The sequence below is a fragment of the Pristiophorus japonicus genome, chromosome 22 (assembly GCF_044704955.1).
Source record: "Pristiophorus japonicus isolate sPriJap1 chromosome 22, sPriJap1.hap1, whole genome shotgun sequence".
NCBI classification, from domain to species: Eukaryota; Metazoa; Chordata; class Chondrichthyes; family Pristiophoridae; genus Pristiophorus; species Pristiophorus japonicus.
The window spans coordinates 25882388-25897454 of record NC_091998.1 but is presented as its reverse complement, the minus strand read 5'-3'; the positions used below and the strand labels follow the sequence as shown (position 1 = coordinate 25897454).

Sequence of the window (15067 nt, the reverse complement as noted above, 5' to 3'; positions counted from 1 at the left end):
TAATTTAACGGAGTTTTTCTGCCAACTGGACAGGAGTGATTTTTTTTTACTGCAGTGGAATTTTTCTCATAATTTAAAATCTCAGAACATTTTTTTTAGCACCTATTTAGTATGTTACTTTTTTTTTGTCTTTTCCATAACTAGAGAGAAGTCTGGCACGTAGGCTGTGGACTGCTTTTCGTTATCTCAATTGTTCCAGCCTCAAGGTCGAGTTATTTAATATAATTTTTTTTTTTTAATCCTTTTGCATCCATCTCAGTTGTTTTGCTGTGCCTTCTCTGAATGTTTTCTTTCAACAAGTTTTTCTTTTTTTTTTCAACAAACCTATCCTTTGTGCATTTCCTGGCTCCATAACTTATCATCCAAATATACGTAATTCAATAAGGTTCACACTCTTAAACTTCCCACATACAGGACAACACTACGAAGGGTTAAAACAAACTTTCATTCTGTTTGAGATAAAACAAACCACAACTCCCCGGCTTTTTTTTTACAGTAAAAATCACAGAAGCATTTCTCATTTAAACAGACGTTCACAAGAGTCTCTTTTCTTTCCTATTAATTTTTGGATCCATGATTGATCATCTATCCCTGTCTAGCTCTAACTATAACCTATCTTTCCAAGTCGCCGCTTGGTTTGCGTCATCGCGCAATTTCCCTATCTCTATCCCTATTCTAAGTTTGAAAGGTATTCACCAGATTGTCCTGGATCTCGTTCAGACACTACCTGAGAACCAGCGAGTGGCTAAACTTTCCTCAGACTTTTGAAACCGGGGGAAACTGGAGCAGTATTGAAATCATACTCACTCCAGTGGCCACTTTCCCCTCATCTCGTCCAAGGCTAGCCTGGCTCTTAATTCGCAAGTTTTCGGCAGTCGTCCGTTGAGATCCACTTCTGACACTAAATGTAAATGTAGATTCTTTTCTCTCAATCTGGTTCAGTAAAATTACTGAGTCGAATACCTCTTGTGCTTTGAACAAAGCAGTCTTTATTTTACCGGCCGGCAAGACCTATCAGACAGAAGATATACTCTCTCGATAGAGCGTACACACTCCCTACGGATAAGTGACGTTACATTGTCAAGGCACGATGGTTATACATTTTCGGCAAAAGATAACAAGATAGGGCTAGAGTGACAGATAGAGCTGTCCCTATACAATTCCCACGTTCTCAACTTCAATGTCTCTATACATTTTTAAACATTCACATTGTCACCATTTTCCAAATGCGCTGCTGTGACATCCTTAATAATTGATTCCATCATTTTACCCACTACTGAGGTCTGGTTGACCGGTCTATAATTCCCTGTTTTCTCTCTCCCTCCTTTTTTAAAAAGTGGGGTTACATTGGCTACCCTCCACTCAATAGGAACTGATCCAGAGTCAATGGAATGTTGGAAAATGACTGTCAATGCATCCGCTATTTCCAAGGCCACCTCCTTAAGTACTCTGGGATGCAGTCCATCAGGCCCTGGGGATTTATCGGCCTTCAATCCCATCAATTTCCCCAACACAATTTCCCGACTAATAAAGATTTCCCTCAGTTCCTCCTCCCTACTAGACCCTCTGACCCCTTTTATATCCGGAAGGTTGTTTGTGTCCTCCTTAGTGAATACTGAACCAAAGTACTTGTTCAATTGGTCTGCCATTTCTTTGTTCCCCGTTATGACTTCCCCTGATTCTGACTGCAGGGGACCTACGTTTGTCTTTACTAACCTTTTTCTCTTTACATACCGATAGAAACTTTTGCAATCCGCCTTAATGTTCCCTGCAAGCTTCTTCTCGTACTCCATTTTCCCTGCCCTAATCAAACCCTTTGTCCTCCTCTGCTGAGTTCTAAATTTCTCCCAGTCCCCAGGTTCGCTGCTATTTCTGGCCAATTTGTATGCCACTTCCTTGGCTTTAATACTATCCTTGATTTCCCTTGATAGCCACGGTTGAGCCACCTTCCCTTTTTTATTTTTACGCCAGACAGGAATGTGCAATTGTTGTAATTCATCCATGCGGTCTCTAAATGTCTGCCATTGCCCATCCACAGTCAACCCCTTAAGTATCATTTGCCAATCTATCCTAGCCAATTCACACCTCATACCTTCAAAGTTACCCTTCTTTAAGTTCTGGACCATGGTCTCTGAATTAACTGTATCATTCTCCATCCTAATGCAGAATTCCACCATATTATGGTCACTCTTCCCCAAGGGGCCTCGCACAATGAGATTGCTAATTAGTCCTCTCTCATTACACAGCGCCCAGTCTAAGATGGCCTCCCCCCTAGTTGGTTCCTCGACATATTGGTCTAGAAAACCATCCCTTATGCACTCCAGGAAATCCTCCTCCACCGTATTGCTTCCAGTTTGGCTAGCCCAATCTATGTGCATATTAAAGTCACCCATTATAACTGCTGCACCTTTATTGCATGCACCCCTAATTTCCTGTTTGATACCCTCCCCAACATCACTACTACTGTTTGGAGGTCTGTACACAACTCCCACTAACGTTTTTTGCCCTTTGGTGTTCTGCAGCTCTACCCATATAGAATCCACATCATCCAAACTAATGTCTTTCCTAACTTAATTCTGCCGCACAGTGGCCCTTCCTGTTCCCCGCCCCGGGCCTCTCCGCCCCCCACCCCCCCCATCTCCCCTCCGTCTCCTGCCTCTGCCTCCCTTTTGTCTCCCTCTGTCTCCCTACATTGGTTCCCATCCCCCTGCCATATTAGTTTAACTCCTCCCCAACAGCACTAGCAAACACTCCCCCGAGGACATTGGTTCCGATTCTGCCCAGGTGCAGACCGTCCGGTTTGTACTGGTCCCACCTCGCCCAGAACCGGTTCCAATGCCCCAGGAATTTGAATCCCTCCCTGCTGCACCACTGCTCAAGCCACGTATTCATCTGCGCTATCCTGCAATTCCTACTCTGACGAGCACGTGACACTGGTAGCAATCCCGAGATTACTACTCTTGAGGTCCTACTTTTTAATTTAGCTCCTAGCTCCTTAAATTCGTTTCGTAGGACCTCATCCCTTTTTTTACCTATGTCGTTGGTACCAATGTGCACCACGACAACTGGCTGTTCTCCCTCCCATTTCAGAATGTCCTGCACCCGCTCCAAGACATCCTTGACCCTTGCACCAGGGAGGCAACATACCATCCTGGAGTCTCGGTTGCGGCTGCAGAAACGCCTATCTATTCCCATCACAATTGAATCCCCTATCACTATCGCGCTCCCACTCTTTTTCTTGCCCTCCTGTGCAGCAGCGCCAGCCACGGTGCCATGAACTTGGCTGCTGCTGCCCTCCCCTGATGAGTCATCCTCCCCAACAGTACTCAAAGCAGTGTATCTGTTTTGCAGGGGGATGACCACAGGGGACCCCTGCACTACCTTCCTTGCACTGCTCTTCCTACTGGTCTTCCATTCCCTATCTGGCTGTGGACCCTTCTCCTGCGGTAAGACCAACTCACTACACGTGATACTCACGTCATTCTCAGCATCGTGGATGCTCCAGAGTGAATCCACCCTCAGCTCCAATTCCGTAATGCGGACCGTCAGGAGCTCGAGGCGGACACACTTCTCACACACGTAGTCGTCAGGGACACCGGAAGTGTCCCTGAGTTCCCACATGGCACAGGAGGAGCATATCACGTGACCGATCTTTCCTGCCATGCCTTAACCCTTAGATACCCTTAAATTGGTAATAACAATGTTACAGTTCACTTACTGATATAAAAAATAAAAAGAAAGCTGTTTACACTGTACATTAATGATTTAGACGAGGGGATTAAATGTAATATCTCCAAATTTGCGGATGACACTAAGTTGGGTGGCAGTGTGAGCTGCGAGGAGGATGCTATGAGGCTGCAGAGTGACTTGGATAGGTTAGGTGAGTGGGCAAATGCATGGCAGATGAAGTATAATGTGGATAAATGTGAGGTTATCCACTTTGGTGGTAAAAACAGAGAAACAGACTATTATCTGAATGGTGACAGATTAGGAAAAGAGGAGGTGCAAAGAGACCTGGGTGTCATGGTACATCAGTCATTGAAGGTTGGCATGCAGGTACAGCAGGCGGTTAAGAAAGCAAATGGCATGTTGGCCTTCACAGCGAGGGGATTTGAGTACAGGGGCAGGGAGGTGTTGCTACAGTTGTACAGGGCCTTGGTGAGGCCACACCTGGAGTATTGTGCACAGTTTTGTTCTCCTAACCTGAGGAAGGACATTCTTGCTATTGAGGGAGTGCAGCGAAGGTTACCAGACTGATTCCCGGGATGGCGGGACTGACCTATCAAGAAAGACTGGATCAACTGGGCTTGTATTCACTGGAGTTCAGAAGAATGAGAGGGGACCTCATAGAAACGTTTAAAATTTTGATGGGGTTAGACAGGTTAGATGCAGGAAGAATGTTCCCAATGTTGGGGAAGTCCAGAACCAGGGGACACAGTCTAAGGATAAGGGGTAAGCCATTTAGGACCGAGATGAGGAGGAATTTCTTCACCCAGAGAGTGGTGAACCTGTGGAATTCTCTACCACAGAAAGTTGTTGAGGCCAGTTCACTGAATATATTCAAAAAGGAGTTAGATGAAGTCCTTACTACTGGGGGAATCAAGGGGTATGGTGAGAAAGCAGGAATGGGGTACTGAAGTTGCATGTTCAGCTATGAACTCATTGAATGGCGGTGCAGGCTAGAAAGGCCGAATGGCCTACTCCTGCACCTATTTTCTATGTTTCTATGTTTCTAAAAGCTACTCACCAATCACCAGCCAATCACTTACCCCATTGGCTGTGACGTCACCTTTTGATTCCTTTCTACTTCTTTTTTGCTTTCTCTCCCGCTGTAGCTGCACCGGTATCGGCCTTTTATAGGCCGCTCCCGCCTCTCACCAACTGCCGCTGGCTCTCGAGCTCCCGCTGGGCCTTTTATAGGCCGCTCCCGCCTCTCACCAACTGCCGCTGGCTCTCGAGCTCCCGCTGGGCCTTTTATAGGAGGACATGTAAAGTTGTCTGATAGTAGCTGATTTTCAAATTACCCAGTGAGTATCCTCCGTCGACTGGGATATGTTGTGTGGTTATTTCAGTGAAAGGGTAGCAGCCTGTGGCAGCATTGGCTACTCATCAAAGGTTTAACGTTGCATCAAGTCTGTGAAACCCAAAGGAACAGAGAATCCAGTGACATCTTGCACCCGCCTAATCTCCTCCACTAAATTATTAAAATCCGACTAACCCCCCCCCCCCCCCACCCGGATAAAGTGTAAACAGGCCTGTCAGATTCTCAAACATGTGGATAAAAATGTGACTTATTTTGATGCATCGATATATCCTCCATGGCCTCATTCCTCCCTACCTCAGCAACCTCCTCCAGCCCTACATCCACCTCTAAACTATCTGTTCTGTTGACTTTAGCCTTTGTGCATCACCTCCTCCCTTTGCCCCATCATTGGCAGCCGTTCCTTCTGCTGCCGAGGCCCTAAAGTCTGGAATTCCGTCCCTAAACTCCTCCAACTCTCCACCCCCTCCTCCTTTCAGACCCTCCTTAAAACCCACCTCTGACCCAGCTTGTGGTCACAATCTCCTGGTATCTCTTCTTTTGGCTTGGAGTCCATTAATTTCTGATTATGCCTCTGTGAAGCTCCTTGAATGTTTTGTCTACGTTACAGGCTCAGTGGTAGCACTCTCCCTACGTTAGAAGGTTGTGGCTTCAACTCCTGCTCGAGGAAGCATGTAATCTAGGCTGACAATTCAGTACAGTACTGAGGGAGTGCTGCACTGCTCCTGCAGGTGGATGTAAAAGATCCCGTAGCACAATTTTAAGAGGAGAGTTCTCCCGGTGTCCGAGCCAATATTAATCCTTCAACTTAAAACTGATAGGGGCCGAAATTGCCCTCCGCCCGAAACGGAGTGCACCTACTGCTTTTTGGCGTTCATTACCTCCACAATTGATGCGGCGGTGATTAGAGAAATATTCTGCGTTTTTGGTGGTTAAAAAGGAGAGGAGTGGTGTTGCAGGCGGAAAGAGGCTGTTTGCAGCGGTGTGGGTATGGAGAGGCCTTAGGACCGCGAGATTCAACTTGCTCACAACGAGGCAGCTGCTCCCTGGCCGTCTTAAAGGGCAGGTTTTGCAGCTGGGCCCTGAGCGCTGAATTTGGTCTCTGTTGCTTGAGAGGAGATGGCTGATGCGAGACCTGCCCCCGTTTTGATCTCCTCCCCAAGCCCAGCCTCCTCAGTTACAGCTCCCTGTTGTGGAGTTGAAAGAGCCTGGAGCACTGTCAATCAAGCGCGTGTCAGCAAGGCTGCTCTCAATACTTTAAAATGTCGGAGAAAAAGTTGCCAACAAAAATGCTGCTGAACCCAACACACCTTTGAAAACCGCTGGCATTCTTCAGCAAGCACTGTGCACCGACACAAAATCCCACCGTAGGCACCGCCAAGCGATGATGACTTTTTCAGCTGAATTTTGCTTCCGGGGTGGGTCCTCGTTGGTGCGCGCTCTGATGACGCACTTAAAGCGGCTTCGGCAGCAGAGGGGGCGAAGTGAGGTGGGGGGGGGGGGGGCGGCGGATATGCTCATCGCCAGAAAAACGCACGAGGGCAATTGTGCGAACGACAGCCATTCCGCAGAAACTCAGCGGCCATTCCCCGCTGCTCAGTGGCCGCTGCTTTAATAGTAATTAACTGGTTGTAAAACACTTTTGGACACCCTGAGGTTGTGAAAGGTGTTTTATAAATGCATGTTCGTTCTTACTTCCATCTCTCTCTTACAAATAAATAGAGCCTCCAAACTCCCCAGCTCCATTCCAACTGATCTCGGCTAACTTGGCACGTTCTGAGGATTAAATCTGATCATTGCGGCCCAATACCATATGTTTTCTGTGAATGGTGTTAATGATTGAGAGGAGGGGAGAATGATGCAAGGCTGCAGCTGTTCACTGCAACTTTATTAACATTCGGAACATAGAATGTGACTTGCCGATATTAATAGATATTAGAAAAGAAACAAATCATGTGCATTGTTATATCAACAGGTACACTGCTGTCCTTTCGTACATTTAATCATTGGCTATTTATAACTTTATATAGTGTCTAATCCAGAAATTAAAACAGTTTGTTATTCAGTTTCACCAGTAGGTGGTGCACTTGCTCTACTTTACGATCCAGCCATTCACGCACAATGAGCTAACTGAGGAAGTGACAATATTGAGCCGTGTCTTCCTCTGCTCGGTCATTTTACAGAAAGAAGCAACATTAGCAAAAGATGAAGCAATATTGACAGAAAGTGTAAATAGACTGAAGGATGATTTGTATCCCTCCAAAAATTGACTGACAAAATTTCAGAGAAAAGCCATATTCCGATTGGTCCTTAATAGGAGCTGGTGCAGGTGTCCGAGGTGCAGTTCGTGACAGTGAGGATGTACCCCCACGGCAGTGGTAGAAGTGAAAGGTGCAAGTAGAGGGAGGGAACGGGTATACGGAGAGAGGGAACGAGAGGGAGGGAGTGAACAGGCCGGAGAGAGGGAATGGGTAAGAGAGGGGGGCTGGGCCTAAACTGTTGGAGATATCGGGGCGGGTGAGGTGATGCAGTGCATTTGTGGCTGACTGAACAAAAACACTCACATTGAGGATTTGCCCTGTCGTTTAGACAATGGTGCATGTACGTGTTGGGAGTGAAGGTGTATGTGAGGAAGGTGTGAAGGAAAATTACAATGGCATTCATGTGGTGTGTTTTACATTGAGAAACCTGGGTGGAGGGCCAAGGCCCATAACACAGGATAATGAGAAGAATGAAATGGAAGTTGTATTTAGTCAAGGCGAGGAGGTGAGACAGTGCCACGGTTGGGCTTTAAAGGCCTGTGGGTTACCACTGTTGGGCATGATGACAAACATTGGTTTGTAGTGAAATTATGGGCAGCAAAGCATGGGCTAAACATCCTTCCCCGTCAAATAAAATGAATAGCAATGAGATTCAGATTGTACTTGCCATTTGAAGCCGATTTAAAAAAAAAAGAGACACAGACTTACAGAAAGAGAAAATAAAATAGATGGAAAGGAAAAAATATTGCTAGAGATCAGTGGCAGATTGGGTGTATTGTTTCAAACATACATCTGATTCCTTCCATGTTAATCTTGCTGCAGTAACAAAGCTGGTTCATTAAGCTTGATAGGCGTACCTAATAGGAAGAAAGAACTTTCATTCAGATAGCGCTTCTTACATCCTCAGGACATTATAAAGTACTTTGCAGCCAATGAGTTGCTTTTGAAGTGTAGTCGCTGTTATCTAGGCAAGTTCAGCAACAGCAACATACATTTATATAGCGCCTTTAATGTAGTAAAACACCCCAAGCCACTTCACAGTGTTATCAGACAAAATTTGATACTGAGCCACATAAGAGATATTAGGACAGGTGACCAAAAGCTTGGTCAAAAAGCTTTTAAGGAACGCCTTAAAGGAGGAGAGTGAGGTCGAGAGTTTGTACACCACAGGGCCCCACAAATAGCAATGAGATGAATGTTTTGGTGGAGGGATAAATGTTAGTCAGAACACCAGCGCCATGAACCCTTTATATCCACCTGAACTGGCAGGTAGGTTTAATGTCTCCCTCAGTACTGCGCTGAAGTGTCTCTCTAGATGATGTCCTGCAATGAAGCTCGAACACACAATCTCTGAAATAGTGCTACACAAGGTCAAGTTGACACTATGATTAATTAAGCTTAAGGTGCCAGCCTTGGCTCAGTGGTGGTACGCTCGCCTCTGAGTCAGTCGCAAGCCCTACTCCAGCAACAGCTGCATAGGAACTCATCATCTCCAAGTTCTCCTGCAGCAGTTTAAGATAAAGGCCCAACTTCCACCGTCTGAAGGGCAACCAGAGATGGGCAATAAATGTCGGCCTTGCCAGCGACGCCCATATCCTGAGAATTAATTTGTTTTTAAACTTGAGCACGTAATCTAGGCTAATAGTGCTGCGGGGGTGCTATACTGTCAGCGATGTATTTGCGATGATACATCAAGCCATGATTCTGACTGCCCTAACAGGTGGATCCCAAGGCACTATTTCAAAGAACAGCAGGTGAGTTCTCCCCAATGTCCTGGCTAATATTTATTACTCAACCAAAATCATGAAAACAGATTGTCTGATCGTTGCTGTTTGTGGGAGCTTGCTGGGTGCATATTGGCTGCCACGTTTCCTACGTTACAACAATTCAAAAGTGCTTCATTGGATGTCATGAAAGGTGCTATAGAAATGCAAGTTTTTCCTTCAATAAACTCTCGACCTCTCTCTCCTCCTTTTAAGGCGCCCTTAAAACCTATTTTTTCGACCAAGCTTTTGGTCACCTGTCCTAATATCTCTGATGTGGCTCAGTATCAAATTTTGGTGAGGTGTGTCCGTATGATGCTGGAATTTTTAAACACATTAACTTCATTTAAAAACAGTTCTTGTTTTCAGGAAAGAGAATATTATTCCACGATCACCGGACGTCTCAAAGCGCTTTACAGCCAATGAAGTACTTTTGAAGTGTAGTCACTATTGTAATATAGGAAACGTGGCAGCCAATTTGCACACAGCAAGCTCCCACAAACAGCAATGTGATAATGACCAGATAATCTGTTTTTGTGATGCTGATTGAGGGATAAATATTGGCCAGGACACCAGGGATAACTCCCCTGCTCTTCTTCGAAATATGCCATGGGATCTTTTACGTCCACCTGAGAGGGCAGATGGGGCCTTGGTTTAACGTCTCATCCGAAAGACGTGTTCTGTCAGATGGGACGTTAAACACACGTGGTCAAAGGACGTAAACTCAATCCATTATTCAATTGTTCTCCTGGGTTACTAGCAGCCGCGTCCTGGAGACTAATCTTTCATTCCTGGAGACTCCCGGACAATCCCGGAGGTTTAGCGACCCAGCTCACCTTGTACATTTTCTGCAAAAATCGCTGTTAAACTATTTTTTTTAAAAAGGACTACATTTTAATGGGAGTGAGTCTGTGGGGATTTGGAAGAAAACATAATCCATAGCCAGACGGCTGCTGAAGTCACCTCCGTCTCCTCTTACACCGTTGCAGATGTGTGTCTGGAAAAGCAGTCTCTTGCACTGATCGGCATTTACTCAACCTTTGTTGAGCACAAATGTCGCACGTTTGACAGTTGGTTCTACATGTTTTCTCATTTAAGAGTCTTATTAACTGCAACCAAAGCGTTAACAGATTGTTGCTACAGCTGCATTGTCATTGGCTGTTAGTCCTTCAATGTGTTAATGAAATCGCATTATTCAGATTTCATAATCATGATGTCATCCTGTTACTGGGAAGGAAATAATGGAAAAAAGAAAGACTTGCGTTTATATAGTGCCTTTCATGATCCCATGGCATCCCAAAGTGCTTTAAGCCAAAGAAGTACTTTTGAAGTGTGATATAGAAAACGTGACGGTCAATTTATCACAGCGAGGTTCCAGAAACAACAATGTGATAATGACCAGATAATCTGTTTTTGTGATATTAGTTGAATAATAAATATTGGCCAGGACACCAGGGAGAACTCCCCTGCTGTTCTTCAAAATAGTGTTGTGGTATGTTTTATTTCCACCTGAGAGGACAATCAGGATCATGGTTTAATGTCTCATCTGAAAGAAGACACCTCCGACCGTGCGGCACTCCCTCACTTACTACACTAGACTCAGCCTAGTATTATGTGCCCAAGTCTCTGGAGTGGGACTCGAACCAATGACCTCCTGACTCCCAGGCGAGATTGCTACCCAGAGTCACCGGTGAAGACCGTGGGCATAGGCAGGCCACCAACCACAGAGGACACCGTAGCTGAGCCTAGTGTTATGCTACATATAAAGAAAAACACTCAATTCTGAGGTTGTTGACGTGGGTTGGACATATTCCAGGAGGTTTCATCATATAACCTTCCGCCTTTAACTACCCCGCCCCCACGCTCCTGCCATTGGTCGCCAGATACCATTGCACCGCCTTTACACGGCCAATTGGAAAACAAATAAACTTTTTATTACCCAATTGGGTGAATCTTGACTGTCACTCAAACATCCTATGTTCTCATCTCTAATATTTTAAAAACTAAGAAAGACTTACATTTATATAGCGCCTTTCACGACCACCAGACATCTCAAAGCACTTTACAGCCAATGAAGTACTTTTGGAGTGTAGTCACTGTTGTCGTGTGGGAAATGCGGCAGCCAATTTGCGCACAGCAAGCTCCCACAAACAGCATTATGATAACGACCAGATGATTTGTTTTTTGTTATGTTGATTAAAGGATAAATATTGGCCAAAACACTGGGAAATACAATGCAATTCTGTGCAACTTGTCCTCATAATTTAACGTTTTGAAGCCCAGTATCATCCTATGCTGCACCCCCACCAAGGCTGATATATCCTTCCTGAGGTGTGTGGCAGTGAGCGGGGTAGACGGGAGGGATGTGGGCCAGGGAGCCGGGCCCCATTTACAGTGGTGGGAGGAGGTGGCCGGCAGAGGGAATGGAGTTTGGGGCCAGGATACTGTGGCAGACCCAGCTGCACGATTTGGCACTGTTTTCCCCTTTTTACCCCCCCACCCCGCCCCCTCCCCAACATTCCTGCTCGATTTCAGGCCCACTCTATCCTTGAAACCTAAGAAGTCCTTTCAAAGCGATCGGGTAACTGATTAGAAAACCATTGTCAGTGAATACTATCACTTTGAGAAAGGATTGTGTTAACTCGCAGTGGATGGCTAATTTATGCAATTTCTTTCAAAACTTAGTGACTGTGCGAACAGCTCTGAGAGCTTTCTGGGTGCGTGAAGATATATGACAGAATTTATTAGATGCCATTGACTTTTTAAAATGGGAAAGTCGCAGTTTCTTGGGGGAGGGGGAAGGTGATGAGAGAAAGACGCTTTGAACTGAGGGATAAATTGTTGCAGTGCTGCTCCCTATCTTATTGTGTCTGCCCAGCAAAACCTCCTACTGCCATTAATTCCCATTTAAGAACAAACGGGCCTTTATCTAAGGGTTCTTTCACTTGATGGCTGTATATTTCAGCAGACCAATCATAGCCATATGTGGCCCTTCAACCCCCCGGTGAATTATCTCAGCCCTGAAGAACATTAATGGGATCCTGGGATACAATGGAGCTTTTTTTCTGTAACACTTTTTGATCGCTGGGCTGATAAAGCGCTTTTTCTCCCCCTCCCTCTCCACCCCCCACACAAGTTGCCTTTTGCAGGAAGCATGGTTGTTAGCTGTTAAAGAGGGCACCATTCCAGTGAAGATTTGCACAGTTTTATGCCTAATTCACGAAGTTGGGAGGTGTGCACTGCACCACATCTTGTAAAAGCTGCAGATAATTCCCTGCAGTGTGATTTCTTGGAATCCAAACCCCGCTGATCATTCAGCCAGTTTTCATACTTGTACATTGCTTGAGACAAACACAGTCTCTCTCACTTAAACAGGGTCTACTAAAGTATTGAATAAAAGTGTTTTTTTTCCCCCACTATCTGATTTCCCCAAGCGTCGTTACACGCACAGTGCCAAAAGCAATATTTACAGCGCACGGCAGGGAAATGAACTTCCAATTGGGCAGAAACATGGTCAATTTCTCGTTATTTGAAGCAGGTGAAAAGCACTTCTCTTAGGTAAAGAAAATGAAAACATTTCATTGCAAAATCAAGATATTTAAATTGTGAATAGGCAGATTAATGTCCCACTGGGAGACTCTTAAACAGTTAATAAAAGGTTTTGGAAAGTCTTTTGTGCAGCTGGATTTCTGTATCAGGTTAGACCTCAATTCTCAGGTGACTATTTTTATATAGTACTATTTACTGAAAATGAATATAAAGAAAAAACATACATTTCTATAGCGCCTTTCACAACCTCAGGACGTCCCAAAGCGCTTTACAGCCAATGAAGTACTTTTAAAAGTGTAGTCACTGTTGTAATGTAGGAAACTCAGCAACCAGTTTGCGCACGCAAGCTCCCACAAACAGCAATGTGATCATGATCAGATAAACTGCTTTTAGATGTTGGTTGAGGGATAAATATTGGCCCCAGGCTATCAGGGAGACGCCATTGCTTTTCTTCAAAATAGTGCAATGGAATTTTTTACGTCAAACCTAAGAGGGCAGACAGGCCCTCATTTTAACATCTCATCTGAAAGACGGCACCTCCAACAGTGCAGCACTCCCTCAGCACTGCACTGGAGTGTCAGCCTAGATTATGTGCTCAAGTCCCTGGAGTGGGACTTGAACCCACAACCTTCTGACTCCGAGGCGAGAGTCACAGCTGACTAACATCAAACAATTTAAACAAAGCTTAAATAAAGAAGACTGCAAAGGTATGAGGGCAGAAATGGCTAAAGTGGACTGGGAAAATAGACTAAAGAATAGGACGGTTGATGAGCAGTGGCAGACATTTAAGAAGATATTCCATAACTCGCATCAACGAGAAGGAAAGACTATAAGAGAAGGGATAACCATCCGTGGCTAACTAAGGAAATAAGGGAAGGTATCAAATTGAAAACAAAGACATACAATGTGACCAAGACTAGTGGGAGGCCAGTGGATTGGATATTTTTAAAAGCCAGCAGAGAACAACTAAAAAAAATGATTGAGAGGGAAGATAGATTATGAAAGTAAACTGGCACAAAATATAAAAACAGATAGTAAGAGGTTCTACAGATACATAAAAAGGAAAAGAGTGGTTAAAGTAAATGTTGGTCCCGTGGAGGATGAGACTGGGGAATTAATGATGGAGAACAGGGAAATGGCAGAGACGTTAAACAAATATTTTGTATCAGTCTTCACGTTAGAAGACACTAAAAACATCCCAATAGTGGATAATCAAGGGGCTATAGGTAGGGAGGAACTAAATACAATCACGATCACTGATGAAATATAATGGGACTAAAGGCAGACAAGTCCCCTGGACCTGATGCCTTGCATTCTAAGGTCTTAAGAGAAGTGGCTGCAGAGATAGTGGATGCATTGGTTGGATTCCGGGGCAGACCCAGCTGATTGAAAAACAGCAAATGTTACGCCCCTATTTATAAAAAGGAGACAGACAAAAAGCAGAAAACTATATAGATCAGTTAGCCTAACATCTGTCGTTCGGAAAATGCTGGAGTCCATTAATAAGGAAATAGTTGCGGGGCATTTGGAAAAGCATGATTTCAATCAAGCAGAGCCCAGCATGGTTTTATGAAAGGGAAATCATGTTTGCCAAATTTGCTGGAGTTCTTTGAGGATGTAACGAGCAGGGTGGATAAGGGGGAATCAGTGGATGTGGTGTATTTGGATTTCCAGAAGGCATTCAATAAGGTGCCACATAAGAGGTTACTGCACAAGATAAAAGCTCACGGGGTTGGGGGTAATATATTAGCATGGATAGAGGATTGGCTAACTAACAGAAAACAGAGAGTCGGGATAAACGGGTTATTTTCCGGTTGACAAACAGTGTCTAATGGGGTGCCGCAGGGATAGGTGCTGGGTCCTCAACTATTTGCAATCTATATTAATGACTTGGATGAAGGGACTGAGTGTAATGTAGCCAAGTTTGCTGATGAATCAAAGATGGGTGGGAAAGCAAATTGTGAGGAGGGCACACAAAATCTGCAAAGGGATAGAGACAGGCTAAGTGAGTGGGCAAAAATTTGGCAGATGGAGTACAATGTGGGAAAATGTGAGGTTATCCACTTTGGCAGAAATAATAGAAAAGCAAATTATAATTTAAATGGAGAAAAATTGCAAAGTGCTGCAGTACAGAGGGACCTGGGGGCCCTTGTGCATGAAACACAAAAAGTGAGTATGCAGGTACAGCAAGTAATCAGGAAGGCAAATGAAATGTTGGCCTTTATTGCAAGGGGGATGGAGTACAACAATAAGGATATTGGTGAGGCCACACTTGGAGTACTGCGTGCAGTTTTGGTCTCCGTATTTAAGGAAGGATATACTTGCATTGGAGGCTGTTCAAAGAAGGTTCACTAGGTTGATTGCGGAGATGAATGGGTTGACTTATGAAGATAGGTTGAGTAGGTTGGGCCTATATACATTGGAGTTCAGAAGAATGAGAGGCGATCTTATTG

General features: G+C 44.7%; 1 protein-coding gene and 1 long non-coding RNA gene across 6 annotated transcripts in view; one reads left to right on the top strand and one right to left on the bottom strand.

The window, feature by feature from the left end:
- Positions 1–15067, top strand: part of pald1a (phosphatase domain containing paladin 1a) — a 327452-nt gene that overhangs the window by 178107 nt on the left and 134278 nt on the right. The gene's annotated exons all lie outside the window — the stretch shown is intronic.
- Positions 7684–15067, bottom strand: part of LOC139234912 (uncharacterized) — a 144918-nt gene continuing 137534 nt past the window's right edge. Inside the window, exon 3 of the long non-coding RNA XR_011588362.1 lies at positions 7684–8159. This is a non-coding gene — a long non-coding RNA (uncharacterized lncRNA). The remainder of the gene's footprint in view (positions 8160–15067) is intronic.